Below are 18,111 nucleotides of genomic sequence, written 5' to 3' on the forward strand. Positions count from 1 at the left end.
TAAGGAAGTGATCCTGTGCGTTATTTCTTAGACACACCCACATTTTAGAAATGGCCCCGGGCTCTCCTTCGCAATGAAAATAAATTCCTAGTTTGTCAGTCTTCAAAGCCAGTTGAAACTCATGCATTCTTCCAGATCACCAATGAAATAAAGGAATAAAAAGTGAGGTTTCATTGTCAACCATTGTGGGGTGGGAGGGCATCCCCTTCTCTTTGTCTCGTTCTGACTTTGAACGAGATCTAATCTTTTGAGTGGGTGGATGAATTCTGTTCCTGTGTTTCTGTAAGACCATGTTCTGAGTCACCATACCTTCACCTTGCAAAATCTGGACTCTTAATCCTGTCTGGAGAGAAACTATGGTGTCTGGTTAGTTGGTCGTGACCACACACACGAGACATGAGTGCTTATGATAACTTCAAAGGCTGATAAAGCATCAAATGAGATGCTGACCATCTACTGCAGAGCAGCAAGCAGACATTGTTGGTGACATGGCCATGGGAAATGGTCACACCCTGTCATGCTTACTGCCTGATTATAAATGGAATCCACACAAATACTTCATCTCTGATGAATACTGATGTCTACATTGTGGGCCTTGGCTCAGATCATGGGTTTCCTCTGGTCATAATTGCCTATAACTGTCATAGGTTTCCCCCATCCTATTAAACATTTCTTACAGAGATGGAAACTTTTATTAAAGTGCCCAAGAAGCTATTAAAAGTTAGCATATAAACTGAAGGGGGTAACATTTATGTAGGATACCCATTAGCCATTTAAAGCATAATTTATGGATCTATAAACATTTTTAGCAATCAGTGACTATCTTCCAGCGGTGGCCAACTCTGACTTGTGATCACTTCACTGTCTCAATGGGACTCAAGCTAAAGCACAGAATAGTTATCATTGTTGGCGTGCTCAGAGTTTTCCAGGATTTTTGCTCAAACCTCTGAAAGGAGGATCCCAGTCATCTACCCTTTTCTAAAATTACCATGTCTGTGCTTCTGTCTGCCGGAAAGGCAGAAGGAAGCGGACTGAAAGCCTGGGAAAGCCTACATTCCCCGCTCCTACTTTATTCATCGCTCCATATTTAATCAATCACCATGGACTGAGTACCCAAATTCAATGGACATCGAGGAGTCAAGGAAATGGCCCTGGTCCTGCTAGCACTTACAGGCACCTGGGCCTCCTACCAGAGCACACCAAATTCTTGCGTGACATAGAAAACACCCGTGAGTGCTTAACCTCTAAAGTCTTGATGCTTTCATAAGAAGAAGAAAAAAAAACACTGAAAAATGTATAGTTGTTTAATCCCTGACATCCCATTTTATGATGTGTTACCAGACCCCATGGGCCTGCCTTGTAATTCCCCACTTCCAGATATCAGAAGACTGACTTGTTCATAATCCCAGCTGGCTAATAGCGACTGTGGGTTTAAGCCTGGATTGTACCATAGAAGCATTCTTGCAGATCTTGTCAAGTATCCTTGGCACAACTTGGTTGGTTGCATTGCTTTCTATCTTGTTTACTTTGTATTGATAAAATACCCAAAGCAAAGTGACTTCAGGAAGTGTCTTAGGGTTTCCATTCCTGCACAAACATCACAACCAAGAAGCAAGTTGGGGAGGTAAGGGTTTTATTCAGCTTACACTTCCACATTGCTATTCATCACCAAAGGAAGTCAAGACTGGAACTCAAGAAGGCCAGGAAGCAGGAGCTAATGCAGAGGCCATGGAGGGATGTTACTTACTGGCTTGCTTCCCCTGGCTTGCTCAGTTTGCTTTCTTATAGAACCCAGGACCACCAACCAGCTCAGGGACAGCACCACCTACAATGGACTGGATCTCCCATTTTGATCACTAATTGAGAAAATGCCTTTGGTTGGGTCTTGTGGAGGCATTTCCTCAACGGAAGCTCCTTTCCCTGTGATATCTCCAACTTGTGTCAAGTTAACGCACGAAACCAGCCAGTACAGGAAGGTTATTTTGACTTCTAGTTCTAAAGGGACAGTCCATAACGGCAAGGGAAGCTTAGAAGCAGGAAACCAAAGGAGGACACTGACATATCACGTGGTCAACCACAAACATGAAGCAGAGAGAGTGAACTGGAAGTAGGATGAGGCTATAAAACCCTCAAAGCCTCCCCAGTAATAGATATTTCCTCCAGCTCCACTTCCTAAAGGCTCCAAAATGCCCCAACATCACCACCAACTGACGACCGAGTGTTCAAAAGCATGACCCTATGGGACATGTTTAAAACATCACAGCACCATTACTGGTAAAGGGTTTTCATATGAACATGTGTGTGCTGAACATGTGTGTTTTTCATTCTGGATGTCAAATCGCAAGTTCTGCAGTGGATTTAGCAAATATCAAGTAAATGGTGAAATATTTATAGGCGCCTATACGTTGTCTGGAAATTAGGAATTGATAGAGGGTCTAGAAACCCTGTATAGCTTTAAAGGCATCACTGTGGTCCAGAAGGATTAATACACAAACGTGGGACCAGTGCACACAAGAAACTATGACTAACTATGTCACAAGTCCAAAGGATGCAAAAGGAATGTAAAAAGACAGCTTCAGGAAGGGAGTTTCCGGAACGCATAATCTTCAAGACAACACTCTCCAAAGCCTGCGTAACATCTCCTATTACTAGCACCTATGTCAAGGAACTCCACTAAAATTGTTTGTGTCTTGGACACAACAAATGTCAGGGACACCCACAATTCCCTCAGTGATTCATGTTCCCCTCCCTTTCCTGTCTGTCAGCCTTAATGTGGAGGGTCTTACTCTGTGGTCACAAGGCTGCTTTATTTCTCCATTCTAAGCAGAAGCAAATGTGTGTGTGTGTGTGTGTGTGTGTGTGTGTGTGTGTGTGTGTGTGTGTGATCACTTTGTGCCCTTCAATAGGAAAACATTGCTTTGTCCAAGGCTTTAATCAGTACAGTTCTACATACAAATTATGATCAACATTGTATCATCTGACCTTAGCCAATGAAGAACCTGGAAGGTGTGGTGTGTATCTGTCCTGAATAAACTCCTATTTTCCCAATAAGGAAAAGAGGAGATATGAGAACTGATAAAGAACCAGTAATGACTGGTTCAGGTAGGCTCCCAAATCACTCAAGTGCCTCTGTCACACAAACTAAGGAGGGGAGCGGGGTTCAGCTCACCTTCATTCCTGTTTAGCACTGTTGCAAAACTAAAACACCAAATGAATTTCCCTCCTCCACAGCTCAGGACACCTTCCCTGGTTAAAGAGGTAACATCCTCGTGACTGTATCAAGTGGCCTGAACATGTCTAAAAGCTTAAGAGACTTAGTAATCCAGTTACTAGATGTACGACTCAATTTTACTTGTGACATAGATGAGTATTTAACATTTGCCAAATCATTGGCAATTTCTCCTTGTTTCTCCAGAAGAGGAGGTCGCTCTAATTCTCCCATGGTAATCTGAGATTTTTCTTTTTAACAATCACATGCTGGTATGTTGTGTACTCAGAGAATCCAAGCATCCTTCTGGATCTTAGGCTCATGTGATGATGACACATGTCTAAAGAAGGCTGTCTGTCTTTGAAGTGAGATTTGATAGGTTGGCTGACACGAGTGAGCAGGGCTAATGGGACGCTTATGCTAATTGTCCACTTGTCAAGATCTAAAATCAGGTGAGAGGCAGACCTCGGACATACCTATAAGGGCTGTTAGGGTTGGGGGTAGTCTCTGGACAAGCCTGAAGCAAATTATATTGATTAGGTAATTGACATCCTACTTGAGTATGGACATACTGGAAAGGGAATCCTAGACTGTATAACACAGAGAGGGTAGGCTGAGAACTACCATGCATACATGGGTTGCTCTCTACTCCTCAAGGCCAATTAGCTCTTGCTTACTTCAAGCTCTTGCTGCCTTGACAACCCTCCTATGATGGGTTATACAGGAAAAGAAACTAAAACAAGCAGACAATGCTTTAAAATATGGGGTAGGCATAAGACAGTACATTATTCTACTGAGTCTAACAAGACATGGTCTTGTTGAAAATACATTTTATTGCCGTATATCTAGCTCATTAAAAAACATTTATTGGGAGGCCAGAGAAATGGCTCAGAGATTAAGAGCCTTGAGTTCAGAGGACCTGGGTTCAGTTCCCACCACCCATATGGCCTATAACTTGTAACTCCAGATCCAAGGGATCAGATGCTCTCTTCTGGCCTCCCTGGGCACCGCACAATATGGTGCACACATCCACCCATTAAATAAAAAACATCCTATGTAAAAGAAGATTATTATCAGGTTCCATACATGTGTCAATTGTCAAAGGAAGACGGATGTGCTCTGCTCCAGGTGGCTCTTGGTTTATTCATTATTTACCTATTTTGAAGCCATCTCTCCATTCAGTAATAGCGCAAGAGGAGCAGGAGAGAAAAATAAAACCTTGAACCAGGCACCTTAATTATGTTATTAGCTACAGTTAAGGGTTTGCTGAGGGAGGAAACTGGAGCGATTTGTAAAATGAGGCTTCGGCTCGTCTCTGGCTTTCAATCATCCATGCTATTTCTAGTCCCTATTGCCTTGGATCATCGAGACTCGGATGGTCTCAAACTATCATTTTTTGAGCACGATTTGGTTACTATCTGTCAGAAATCATAATTAGCGTCAGAAAACATTCAGTTCCACTTTTGTACGAGGCATCGGACTAGCTGTGGCAGTGGGGGCATTTGGGAACAGCGACATTCCAGCAGTCTCTTACCCCATGCACGTTTTCTTAGAAACTTCAATAATGAGTACATAAGTTTACAACCTTCAGCGTGATGGGAGGAAAGACTACAAGTAGGGTTTTTTTCCCCTCAATAATTAGATTCGGAGTCTTAGGAGTCTGGCTGAAGGCACAGCAGACATGCATCATATCATCCAGTTACCCCAAAAGGGGAGTTTGAATGTTCAATTTACACAACGTGTTGACTTAGGTTTTGCAAATGAAGGACTTTTTTTTAAACATCTCACACTATGCTCCACATTAGACCCGGCTCTCAGACTCTCTTTGATTGTAGCACAAAGACTCTCAGCTCTGCCAATTACTACGTGACCTTAGGCAAGTCACTCACTTAACCTTTCCGAGCATCCCTTCCTTCATCTTTAAAGTGGCGACAAAATCTACTCTACAGAGCTGTTATGGGAAAGAAAAAAGAGAGAGCGTTGGGGGGGGGGGGAACGTTCCGTAAAATGCGATGTGTTGTGCTTCTAAAAGGCATTTATTAATTCATTCAAAGGAAATATTAAGGAATATTTACCCAATGTTGACAAGCATTGAGCATCTACATGGCCTTGAACACTGAATAATTTTGTGGAAGCACCACACGGTCTCAAAGACCAGTCAAAATGGCCAGGTAATTGGGAAAAAAATCTCTGCTTCTGAAAAGAAAGCTGGGGTCCTAAGAAGCACTGTGCTTCAGGAATCTTACTCAGAGGAGGCCTGCTTTGCAAACTGTCGCAGTCAATCTCCAGGATTGCTAAATTAAACAATCCTTAGCCTTTCGAAAGATCGCGAAGTCAGACATAGCTGCCACCCCCTTTACTTAAAGGAAGATTACCAATGTGTACATTTTTTTCCTTCTAAAAGATGGTACACTAAAATTAAAAACACATGGGCGTAATGGACATATTTGTCACAAATTGCCACCACCCAAAATCTACCACTGTGCCTGCCTTTGTAACCTAAGTTTCAACTTTGCCCCACTCAAAGGACCTAACAATGGAAATTCCATGTAGGTCTTACCTAATAAAACCATCTTTTTACCCGCCAATCTCCAGTTGCTGATTGTTACCAGACAGGGTCTCTCCGGTATCCAGTTTTTGTATCAAGCGTATATAACTTTCACAGAACTTGGTGGGAGGTTTTGGCTCAATTCTGGTAATCTGGGATGGTTGGCTCGTACTAAATAAAACCCATGCTTAGGACTGTGCAACAACTTCTTTTTAATGGATGCTTCCAAATATTTGTGGGAAATTTCTGAAATGGGTCCTGAGCAGAGGGTCTTAGAGAGGAAACGGTATCATTAGTCTCTCTCCTTGGCTAATTTAGCCAAGTACATTCCACAATTCTTCCAATCAGTATATTAAGCAGATGTGGTCTTTGTCTACCTAGTAAGTGATGTTAGACCTTTCAACACTTGCTGTCTTTTTATCACTCAGCTGCCAAGTTCCCTAGGGTAATCACAGACAGCTTGTCAATTTAATTGCAAAGAAGCAGGCTTTCTTGTGACCATTCCAATTTTAGCTGCTACTTTAAATTGTACATGAGCGTTCTTCCATGCTGTCTGCCCTTTAAAGAGTGTGGACCTCTGCAGGCCTCTTCGTAGCGATGGGGAAGGAAGCAAGGCTGAAGCCGGGCTTGCTGATAGAGCCTCACATGCGTGGTTTTAAGTTGTTGCTTCAGCACGGGGAGCTTTTCCTTGAGCCCTGTGTGTTGTCATTCCATGCCGGTGCTAAATGATGTTTTTCCTTTTAAATGTTCCACTTTCCTGCACATCTCTCTCCTTTCTGGGTAATAGAGGATTCATGGGCCATCTGGATCCTGAAACATCTGGACACCGAGTTTCTGTGGAGGAGAGTCAAAGGGAAAAGATAATCAATGGCAGGGAGTCTCCTGAGAGACTTAAATCAGTGGTGGTATTCCGGTTGCACTGCTCTGGGAAAGTTGACACCAAAAGTAGAAGAAAAATAAAGTCACACAAACCCAGTGTCCCAGAAATGCAGGGAGGACTTAAAAGAAAATAGAGCTTGGAGATATAACTGAGGGCAGGGTATGAAAACATCTCTATGCTACATATCAATTCTAGTGTTCTTTGCTGTATGAATTTTGGATTTACTCCCTTTAGATAGACTCTTTGTAATGCTAGGCTTAGATGACTTGAACACCACACATTGTACCTTAACTGTGTCATTCAACACTTTTATTTTCAAACGTGGACTTGGTGGCACAGACCTGTCATTCTAGCTCCTTAGAGCGCTGAGGCAGGAAGACCACAAGTTCAAGGTCACCCTGGACTTACAAAGTAACTGTGAGGACAGCCAAGGCATCTTAGCAAGATATTGACTCAAAATAAAAAGTGAAAAAATAGGTAAACCAAAGAGCACTGGAGGTGCAGGTGGTGAGGCCCCTAAATTCAGTCCCCAGAATAGAACAAAAGCCGCTACCATTAAGTACTAGTTACAAGCAGTCTTTGAGATCAGACTGAGACAGTTGGTAATTTCACCTTATGAGGAACTGCAGGTGTAAAATCACTGAAATCCAACAAGTTCTGTTTTCCGGTACACAGAAGGAAATTAGTGTAAAGGCATAAATAAGGCTTTCTAGGCCAGCTAGAGGTTGGAACTTCTAGATCCAAACATCAAGGTCCAGAATAAGCAGAAAAGGGTCTTGTCAGGATTTTACAGCATCTCCACACCCTCCCCCTACACGCTTGGCTTCTGGATGTCTGTATGTGCATGCGAGCATGTACACACCTGCCTGGAAGGGTTTCAGGAGTCACCTGATAGCGTGCATACATGCTCGCCCAGAGGCTGCTCTGAAAACATGCAGAAGGCCACTCCTTCCGGGCCATCAATCTCACTGTTGGGCAGCATCCAATAGGACTACACAGTTCAGTACATTCCAGTCAGCTCGGAGCTCGGAGCTTATTTATCACCTTCAGCCCATCCCTGCTCATCCACCATCTTCCCTGAACTCGGAGCTGCAGAACCGGAACAAAGGTCGACTGCCCACCCTGCTTAGGAGCCCACACTATCAGGCGGTCTCTAGGCCCCTCCCTTAAGTCTGCAAAGGATCTGGACAGGCGCCCCGCTCGGATTCTCTGATTCGCTTCTTGTATTAATTCAGGATTTTATTTCCTATCATGATATTTTCTTGGGTAAATATTTGTTCTTTTACTTAGCATTCTCCTCCCACCGAAAAACACTGAAATAGTTGCAGAGTGCTTTTAAGAGATGTATCTGACGCAACAGACAGACGTGCGCAGTTGTCCTGAGGTCTCTGTAACTTGGCTTTTCCCTATTCTCTCTATGTAACTTGAATTCTTCAGAGACAGAATAGTTCAAAAGACAAGACTCCAACAGTAAAATAGGATACAGCGACTGCTTTTAATTAGCCATAGCTACATTTAAATCTAACAACTGTCTGAAATAAGGAACGATAAACATTCTTTGGTCCCTGCCCATTCACTGTGCCCTTAATTTCCTTTAACTGCGTTTTTAGTAAACCCCACAATGAAGTACAATATTAGTGCTCACTTGCATGATATCAACCTTGTGTGAAGAGAATGAATAAGAAATGAAGTTCTTAGCTATGATCAATTCCAGATTAGCCATTTTCATTTATAAAACTGTTTATTTTACTGTGTCAGTTTGAAGGTCAATCTAACTTTAAATTGCATATTGCAGAATTTCAACAAAGATCTGAGACCCGTCTCTGCTTCTTGTAAGACTGAAAGGAGAAAAGCTGACTCTTAGCCAGAATGCAAGGCCAGGTTTCAGAAAGGGACCAGATCGTATTGATATAAAGCATTTCACTTTGAAGCTGAGACATTGGAGCCTGTCTAGGGGCATGATGGGAACTGGACGATTTTGTGCTCATGAGAATATTAATCTAGGACAAGAAGTAAGGACACGTTCTAAGGATGCATCTCATCCACTAAGAACTGACTAGCAACTGTAGTATCTTCCACTTGTAAAGAACTGTGTACAGGGCGCTTGTCTAAGCATGTTAGGGAGACAATCTCACTATATCTCCAGCATAGCCTTTTTAAGGTAGTGCCATTGTTATATTTTACAGAGAAAGGAGCTGAAGAATGGAGAGGTCTTGCTCAAACAGGATGAAGGACGCAAACCCAAACCAAAAGACCCAAAAGTCCACCTCCTCCATGACAAAGCTCTCCATATAGGCAATGTGAAGTTTCCAGTCAGCGTGTGCAAGTATTAAGCATACGGTAGAAAAAGAAGTAGGCCATCCTACCTAGCACCTTTCCACCACACCCTCTTCCTATAATTATATCAACCTATACCTGTATTACTGCCCTTTAAGCTTCTCCAGGGCAGAAGCCATGATATAAGACAGATGATTGGCATGTTACACTATGTGCTAGCGGTCTTCGATGAATCGTTACTGACCAAACACTTAGTGTATTCATTGACTGCTTCTTGAAATGTGATTTCCTGTGGGGTGTTCTCTGCTTCTTTTCAATAGCTGTAGCCTTGGGGCTGGAAGAATGGCTCAGTAGCTAAGAGGCCTGGAGCTCATCTCGCAGCACCCATGTCTGATGGCTCCCAACGATCTATAACTCCAGTTCTGGGCTTCTAACAACCCCTTCTTGACTTTACAGGTACCTGTACATGCATGGTATAGATGCCTACAGACACATACATATAAATAAAAATAAAATAAATCTACTCTTTAAAAAAAATACAGCTTTTTGGAGTAAGGAATCCTGGATTTAGAGTCAGATGAATCATATTCTAGCCCTAATGTTACATCTGACTTCCGCAGTCCTGGAAAAAAAGCCACTAAAAGTATGAAGTTATTTAATCACATGATGAGTGTCCATCAGTCTGTAAGGAAGTTTTGGGTGCCATCGAAACTCTATTTATTTGTACTGTGATTACTGCTCCTTCTATTTGGTGATGGGATACATTAAAAGGATAGACACAAATGATTTGGAAGCCATACCCGTTTTGTGGCTGAGTTTATAAGAAGGGCACAGGCCAAGTGTCAAGTTCATTGGAAAGGTCTCTTGTCCTCGGGTTCAGCCTCAGTTGTCCTGGTTGTACTTCCTGAAACATATCATCTCCACACTTCATTAGAGAAAACTCCAACCTGAATATGCCTCTGGGGCTAAGGTATTTTTTACAGATTCAAGTGTTAATGTGCACTCTCTAATGGTGGTCATTATCTTGTAGCCAAAACAGTTGACTGATTTACTTACGTAGTTCTTCCCAGCCTCTGTACCAGTCAGCTGGTAAAACTCTGGGAGGGGAGTGAAAATTATAGAAACGATGGAAAAGGAGACTCAGAGACAAAGGTTAAAAATCAGGAGGGCTGTCCAATCAGTACTGTGCAGTCTGGAGTTTAATTCTCTTAGGCTTCATGAACTTTACAGCATCATGGGAAACAAAGTCACAAACCAGCAGAGACAATGGCTGAGGTACATTCGATATCTGTACCCATCAGAGGTCTTTCTATTCCTCCCTGTTCCTTCCTCCAAGATTAAGAGAACATTCAGCCCCTCTCCTTGAGCTTCAAGTGAATCCCTTCTTGTGGTCCCATGTGTCAGAAGGCCAGGAAATCTGCCAGCAGACCCTGGCCTGACATGACGCTGCCTGACAGGCAGCTTTCACAGAAGCAGGCAAAATGGCTCCCAACAGCCTTCCAACCAGGGCGCCCAAAGAGACTATCTCCATTTCTGGGTGGCCTGGTTAGGAAGGAACATTTTATCTCCAGTAAAGAAAATAGTTTCACACTTTGGTTATATATCTTCCTTACTTGAAGGACCATACTCAGGAATTACAGAGGAAAAAATCATGCATGCACTATTTCACACCGAGTGAACCCAGATTTATTTTTTTCTTGATAAGAATTTTAGTGATGCGCACTAAATATATAGTTTTCCTAAATCAGTCAGTTACGAAAGGGAGTGTGTCTGAATTTAGCAAGTGGATTTAAAAATGGATTCTCATGTTGTAATAATGCTTTCCTAAGTAGAACTTGTTAAAATAATTTTTTCCATTTTATGTCTCTCTTATACTAATTAGAAGTCCATTCATTCTTAACTCAAACTCACAATTTTTAAAGTATTATTTGAAACTAAACTCTTCTATAGTAAAAATAGTGAAAAGTTCTCTGTTGTGAAGTTTTATAACAGCAGACATAGTTTTATAATCACAGGCATTCTAAATTCTTAAAACAGACTTTAAAATGTAGATATGATATATATATAGTGTGTGTGTGTATAATTGTCAAAGAATAAATACAAAGAATATTAAAAAACTGAGCTTCTTAACATGAGGATTCGTGTACAGAATTAAAATGGTTCTAAATGCACATAAGAACAAACACAACAGTAATAATTTGCATTTCTTTCCTTTATGAATGCCAGAATTTAATCATAGTAACATCAGCTTTACCTATGATCTTGTCACCAATTTAAAAAGGTCACTAGAATTTTAAACTGTTAGCAACCACAGGTATGTTAGCATCATGTCTCATCACGGCCTCAAACTGATAGAAATGAGACTCACTGCTAGGAGATTTTACTCAATGTGTTAACAATGGGCTCCTATCTCTGTATTACGACCATAAATACTTTTACTAATTGCTTTCCATATAGTTGGTTTTCTTTATAATCCTATGCAATGCTTTATGCACTTAAAAACTCAATTGTGGGAGCGTCCACACATTCCCCCACCCTGCCAGAAAGGACGTTGTCTATAGAAATCATTAGGATTCCATATTTTTAAATTATCTTCAGCTCTCACCAGTTAAGATCACTTGCTGCTGCTCTTAGAGAAGACCCAAGTTTGGTTGGAAGAACCCACACTGGCTGACTCAAAACCACGTGTATAGAACCCGGGTTCTGAGGGGATCCATGGGAACCCTCCCTCATATACCATACCTCCACACAGACACACACATGCACTTAATGAATAAGTATGATAAATCTTTTAAAAGAAAATAAAGTCGTGTTAAATAACTTAGTAGTCGCTACAAATACATGTATTGACTCCTGACCGCCCAGTGTGACTCTGCTTAAAGATAGCGCCTCTGCAGAAGGATGGGTGAGATGGAGCCCCGGGGGAGCTGAGCCAATCAGAGCGTGTCAAGGGTGGAGCTGAGCCAACCAGAGGCGTGTCAAGGGTGGAGCTGAGCCAACCAGAGGCGTGTCAAGGGTGGAGATGAGCCAATCAGAGGCCTGTCCTCATCAAGAAGAGAGAAGGGAGGGCTTGCTTCCTCTCTCTGCCCTCTGAAGACAAAGGAAAAGGGATCTGGACACATCAAAAGAGCCCAATCATGCTAGTAACCTGATGTCACACCTTTAGCCTTCCAAACTTAGAGAAGTAAGTTCCTCTCATTTCATCCACCAGTCTCAGTCACTGTGCTGTGACAGCACGGGCTGACTGATACAGGTCAGCCTTATATTTTGCCACGCTGGGCTCTTTAGTTGATTTTTTTTCTTTTGAAACTATATTTACTAATTCTCTGAGATTTATTACATTGTGTCTTGATCACATTTCAAAAGCCCCTCACTTTCTGCTGAAGCGTAAAGCATCTCTCTGTCCATCCGCAGATGTGTGGGGCAGCAGAATGAAGCCTTTGTATTCTAGTTGTTTTTGTCAACTTAATGCTTGTACTAAATTAATAACTCTAAAATCATTCGCTTTAAGATTCCCTGATATTTCATGAGCTCTGCTTTTTACTTTTGAGACAAGGTTTCGTGGAGATCTGCCGGCCCTTTGTAACTATTATTAACTGTCTTTAATTATAACTATATACGCTTTTGAGGTAATTCTAACTCTACATATATATTTTATATATATATATTGTATATATATATATACAATTATTTAAGGCCACTCTAAAGTATAAACTTATACAATATATACATTAAATAGGTTGTCAGTAATGAGTTAAACATGATTACTAAGATAAAGTTAGCTCTCAGTATCACCTGGTTTTTCTAAAAGCTCCAATTTTACACATATGTGTTGGGACTTTAGTCCAAGATATTAGGGAGCATCCTGGTGTCACGAGAGCCTCTGCGAGAGTCAGTGACTGGAAAGCCCCATGCTTAGTAGTTAAAAGGAAACTTCAAGAAAAGTTTCACTGGCATACTGACATTTACACAGGAAAAGAATTTAAAGCCTGGGTGCTATGGGTCCAAACCTCTGTCTGTTTTAATTTAAATAGATACAAAAAGAAACTACCCAATAAGGCAGCACTATGAAACCTTTTCAATATATTTGTCATTGGTCTCAGACGTGGGCAGCAATTGCTGTCACTGAGGTGGGGCTCTGCTTCCAACAGCAGCAGCAGCAGCAGCACTCTGTGTTCCTTTGTCATCCACTTCCTTCTGAGGCTAGCAACAACTCTTGGGCCACACAATGGCTTGGCAAGCCCCTGCCTCACAGTTGCTCAGTTAGACATCTGACTGGCCTGACCCTTCAGTAGCTAATGGTAGAAAGGACCATCTACTCCTACATCAGCCCTATAACTTACTTCAGGTACTATACCATACCGTTTATGGTTAACCTTAAAAACAATCACGTTAAAATAAAGAGGACTGTCAGCAGAGCGATTTGGTAAATAGCTAAAATTAAACAGAGCAGGACTGCTAATGCATACGCATAGAACCTGCTTCCTGCATTTCATCGAGAATCCCTGATCGCAAGCTGCAGTAGGTTTATTGTACATTAATTCAACACAGCATTCAAAATGAATTTACACCCTGGCTGAAGGGTGCAATATTGAAACTAAATATTATTTATTATCTTAATATTAGTAACCACAGTAAAAAAGAAAAAAGAAAAAAAACGTGTTAACAATTCAGAGTGTTTAAGAAAGCTGAGATGGTGTGGTTTGACTTCCCAAGCAAGAGCTCATGCCTTAATTTATGCAAGTATAGCCTATAGCTAGAAGCCTTTTACATTTGTTTTCTGCATGGTATTAGTTCTCAAAAATAGGACACTCTTTCAAGGGCACCGTATAAACATAGAACTATAATTTATTTGGAAAATTAAAGCTCATATAAAATGTGCACACTGAGGTACAGATTAACATATTTAATTTCAGTATTACCTGCAAACCTATTTTTCCCATACACTATTCTAATTAGTCATATAAAATAGACTCTATGTATCACAGATCCCCTATTTCAGTGGAAACAGAAACTGGATCTGAACTAAATACACTGTAAAAAGACAACGGTTTTATGGGAATTAATACATCTATTTGCATCTAGGAAAATTGTGCTCTAGTTAAATGGCAGGAGAGAATATTGAGCACTCAGAACTTTATTGTGGTAAAAGTCAGGACTTTTATTATTTAATAACAGAGTAATTTGCAATCTTAGTGATATACTGATATTTACAAGCTACTTCTAAGTTTTCAAATCCCTAGTAACCATTAGATTCACTTTTTCCAGTGGGGTTTTTCCTACTATGAATATTCACTCCCCCTACAGTCGAACATGCAAATCGTTTATGAGCACTTTATTTAGGAAATGATTCTTTTCCTATTAAGCCTGCGCTAGGAATTGCCAAGGCTTTAGTGCCATACTTACTGTGCATTAAAGCAGCAGCAAATCAGTGCTGATTAAAGATGGCGCCTATAAGTAAATTAGGCTGTGTCTATGCCGGCAGAATTATTAGTCCAAAGCCTTCTCCACTTGATGGTTTCCAGGAGGTCAGAACTGAAGTGAGTTCTCTAGACCTAGCAGAGGATGTATAACTAAGGAGTCTCTAAGAGACTCTGAACCACAAGGTTCTCAGGAGACATCAGCCTGAAGATGCCTTCCTCGGAGAATACTCCAGGTCTCAAGTGTCTCCTCTCAGCTCACACTGGTACCTCCCTTCCTGTGCTGAGAAAGAGGGCAGATTAGATATGTTCATTTCTGTAGTATTTATTTTTCTAACTAGAGCAACCTTCAGGGAGCAGAGGCGTGTCAAGAGTTTATCGCATTTCTTAGTGGAGAGGAGCTAAAAGGAAACCTGTTTCCTGGGTAACTGCTGGTGTCCTCTCATTTACTCATCATAAAAGAGTACCCTTGGGGGCACTGAGATGCTTCCACAGGGAAGGCACTTGCTGAGTTTGAGCCCCAGGACGCACATGGTGGAAGGACAGAACTAACCTGAAACATCCACATGTGCTCTGCCAGCATGATCTTTTGGATCCCCAAAAGGCTCCCTTGCCTAACTACTCAAAATTTTAAGGAGTAGGGTTTCAGCATAAAAATTTGAAGAAGATGTAAATATCAAAGCTGTAACAATAAGATCATGATCTTTTTTTAAACTTCTTGATGTTCATCTAAGACTAGCTAGTGCTTGTTGTCAAGAGATCCCAGATTTCTCAAATGATTTTGAAAATATTCTTCAATTCAAAATTAGATGCCCATTGTATTCATGAAGACATGCTCCTCCCTTCTGTGTTCCCTCTTCAAGATGAGAAGCTATGTTACAGATTTAAAGTGTTAGGAAGTGTCCAGAATTTCCTGAGCACATGCTTTGCTCTCCTGGATCGTTTCCATAGCCTCTAGTCACACCTAAGAAGTCCTGCGAGCCTTGCCATCATAATCCCTCCACACCACTCTCCTGGGCTTGGCATGAGTGCCTAGCGAGGCGTTATCCTGGGCAGAATTGTGTTCCTGTAAAGTTCACTGGTGGAAACGTAACCGCTGACATCTTTGGCTGTGCCTATATTTAGAGACAGAGACCTTAGAAAATAATTAACTAAAATGGGACCAATTGGACAGTCTCTAATCCAATCTGACTGGAATCTTTATAAGAACAAGAGATGAGAACATACACAACTTGTAAAGACATGGGCACAGGATATGCCCTGATACTTCCTTGACCTTAGTCTGTGGCCATCCTGACAGCAGGTGTGTGCCTGTCATTTAAACTTCCTGCTTTATGACACTTTGTCACAACCTTGCTACAGGACTAATAAAGGGGCAATTACAACAAATAAGACCCACTAGCAAAGCAACAAGACTGCCCATGGGTTCTTGATTTAGATATAGTCAATCTTTGCTCTGCCCAGCAGCTAAGATCTTTCAGAAAAAGTCAAACACCAAATCTACTGTAGCACATTTGAACACCAGAAAGAAAGAAAGAAAGAAAGAAAGAAAGAAAGAAAGAAAGAAAGAAAGAAAGAAAGAAAGAAAGAAAGAGAGGGAGGGACGGAGGGAGGGAGGGAGGGAGGGAGAGAAAAAGAAGAAAGGAATAAAGAAGGCAGGAAGGAGGAAGGAAGGAAGGAGAAGGAAGGAAGGAAAAAAGAAAGAAGAAAGAAAAAGAAAAACAAACGAAAGAAGGGAAAGAAGGAAATAGAACCTTCCTGAATCACTGTACCCTTTCCAGCAGCCTCTTCATCTTTTGGCCTCACAGAATGTAGAAAGCAGATTGTCATCTCTCATCAGCCACCACCTGTTGTGTCATCGAGAGGCAGGGCAGCCACAGCCAGCCGCCTGCTCTCTGGAGATTTCCTCAGTATCTTACCTGCCCAGTTATCCTCTTTTTCTCAATTAAAATGTCTTTCACAGCTTTCAGTATAAAGGCTGTACCACCAGACACACCCTGTCTGTTTCCTGCTACTCCTCACTGCTCACTTATGATTTAATTTTTAATAAATTTAATAGTATTAATGGTATTAAAATTAATCTAATAGTACTGAAATGGTAGTTGGGGGTTTAATCTTGGTTTGATTTAAAGTGTTGTCAGACCTCGTGAACCTATTTTGCAACTACGCCATTGCCAGACTCTGTTTTCCTGTTGCTGTGACTGGATAACCTCAGTGAAATGAACTTAAGGAATAAGGAGTAAAAACGAAAAAGAAGAGCAACATAAGAAGAAAGGGCTTATCTGTGACCTTGCAGTCCGAGGCTATACTCCATCATAGCAGGAAGTCATAGCACAGGAGCTCAAAGGAGCTTGCAGTGTGGCATCCACAGCCAGGAATGGATGCTTGCCAGTCCTCAGTTCACTTTCTTCACTCTATACAGCCCAGCCTCTCTCACCTAGGGAATGGTCCCACCCACAATTAAGACTGGTCTTCCTAAATAAATTAATGTAACCAAGACAATCCAGCACGCCTAGAGGTTCACCTGCCAGGTGATTCTAGATTAATAATTAACATTGCTCACATTAATAATGAACGCTAACCATGTACAAACATTCACCGGCTTGCTCCCGCTCCTGGCTGTGCTGTGCATGTGCTATAGGTTTTAAGCAGCGGCTTCCACCTTGCTAGCCTTGAAATACTTACTAGTGTTATTTCCAAAGAACTGATTTTAATTCCTTGCTTTACAGTCTTTCTTAGCATTTTGAAAGGCTCCTGGTTGTCCCCGAGTTCATGGTCTTCATGCGGATGTTTCTAATGCAGACCCCACCTGCCTCTCTTACCTCAGTCTCAGATCAGCTCGCACACCTTGCCATATTGTCTTTCTTCACCTATCTGCTCATCAAACCTCTGGGGTCCCATCCTGACTCTTGTAGCCTTCTGGGACGACCTCATTCCTTGGCCCTCTTGCCTCAGCTTCTCCCCTTTGAACACTAGAGTCAGCCTTCAATGCTCTCTGGAAGTTTCTCTTTGCAGAAGGGTGGCCCTGGCTTCCTGTACCACAGAGTTATAGAGTGCTGTCATTCGTAGCATGTCATCACAACCATAATTGCACACTGGTTCCTGCCTTTAGGCCCTAGCATAAAGGCACTTGGGTATAAAAGTAATTATTGTGGAGTTTTCTATGCTCCTCCCCTTGTTCTCAAATAAATGCTGGACATTCATTTGCCTGCTCTGACTCGTTTTAGCTCCCAAATAAAGACACGGAGACCTGGTATTTTTATGAACAAGTTGCAAGCCTAGGCTGAGCATGTTCTGAGCCGTTCTAACCTGACTGTGCAGCTAATACCCAGACAAGTGCCCTGTTATTTGCCACCTGGTCTTTCCCTGGCTCACTCTGGTGTAGGAGTACCTTCCTGGCTACTCTCTCATGGTGATCTCATGGCGAATCCTCCTAGTCCCTTCACATGGTCTCTCCATACCCTCTTCTCCTTTTGGTCCTCTCTACCCTCAAGTTCTTTGGGACCCCATAATTGGTATCCGAAGTCCCATCCTTTTCTGTTCTCCACAGCTAATTGGCTGACTCAGCTTTATATTAACCAATCAGAGGCTAGTGGGGAGGAATGTTTACAAAACCCTGCCACGGGTGACGCTTCATAAAATTAACAGTACCACAGTCTAGGCCTGTACTCAACTCTGCCAGTACAGAAATCAGCACCGTCTTCCAAGTCCTGGGGGCTGCAGACCCATTATTTAATATCTTTAGACCTTCAAATGTCATCAATATAGTGACAACCGA

Source organism: Rattus rattus, chromosome 3 (assembly GCF_011064425.1).
Source record: "Rattus rattus isolate New Zealand chromosome 3, Rrattus_CSIRO_v1, whole genome shotgun sequence".
NCBI classification, from domain to species: domain Eukaryota; kingdom Metazoa; phylum Chordata; class Mammalia; order Rodentia; family Muridae; genus Rattus; species Rattus rattus.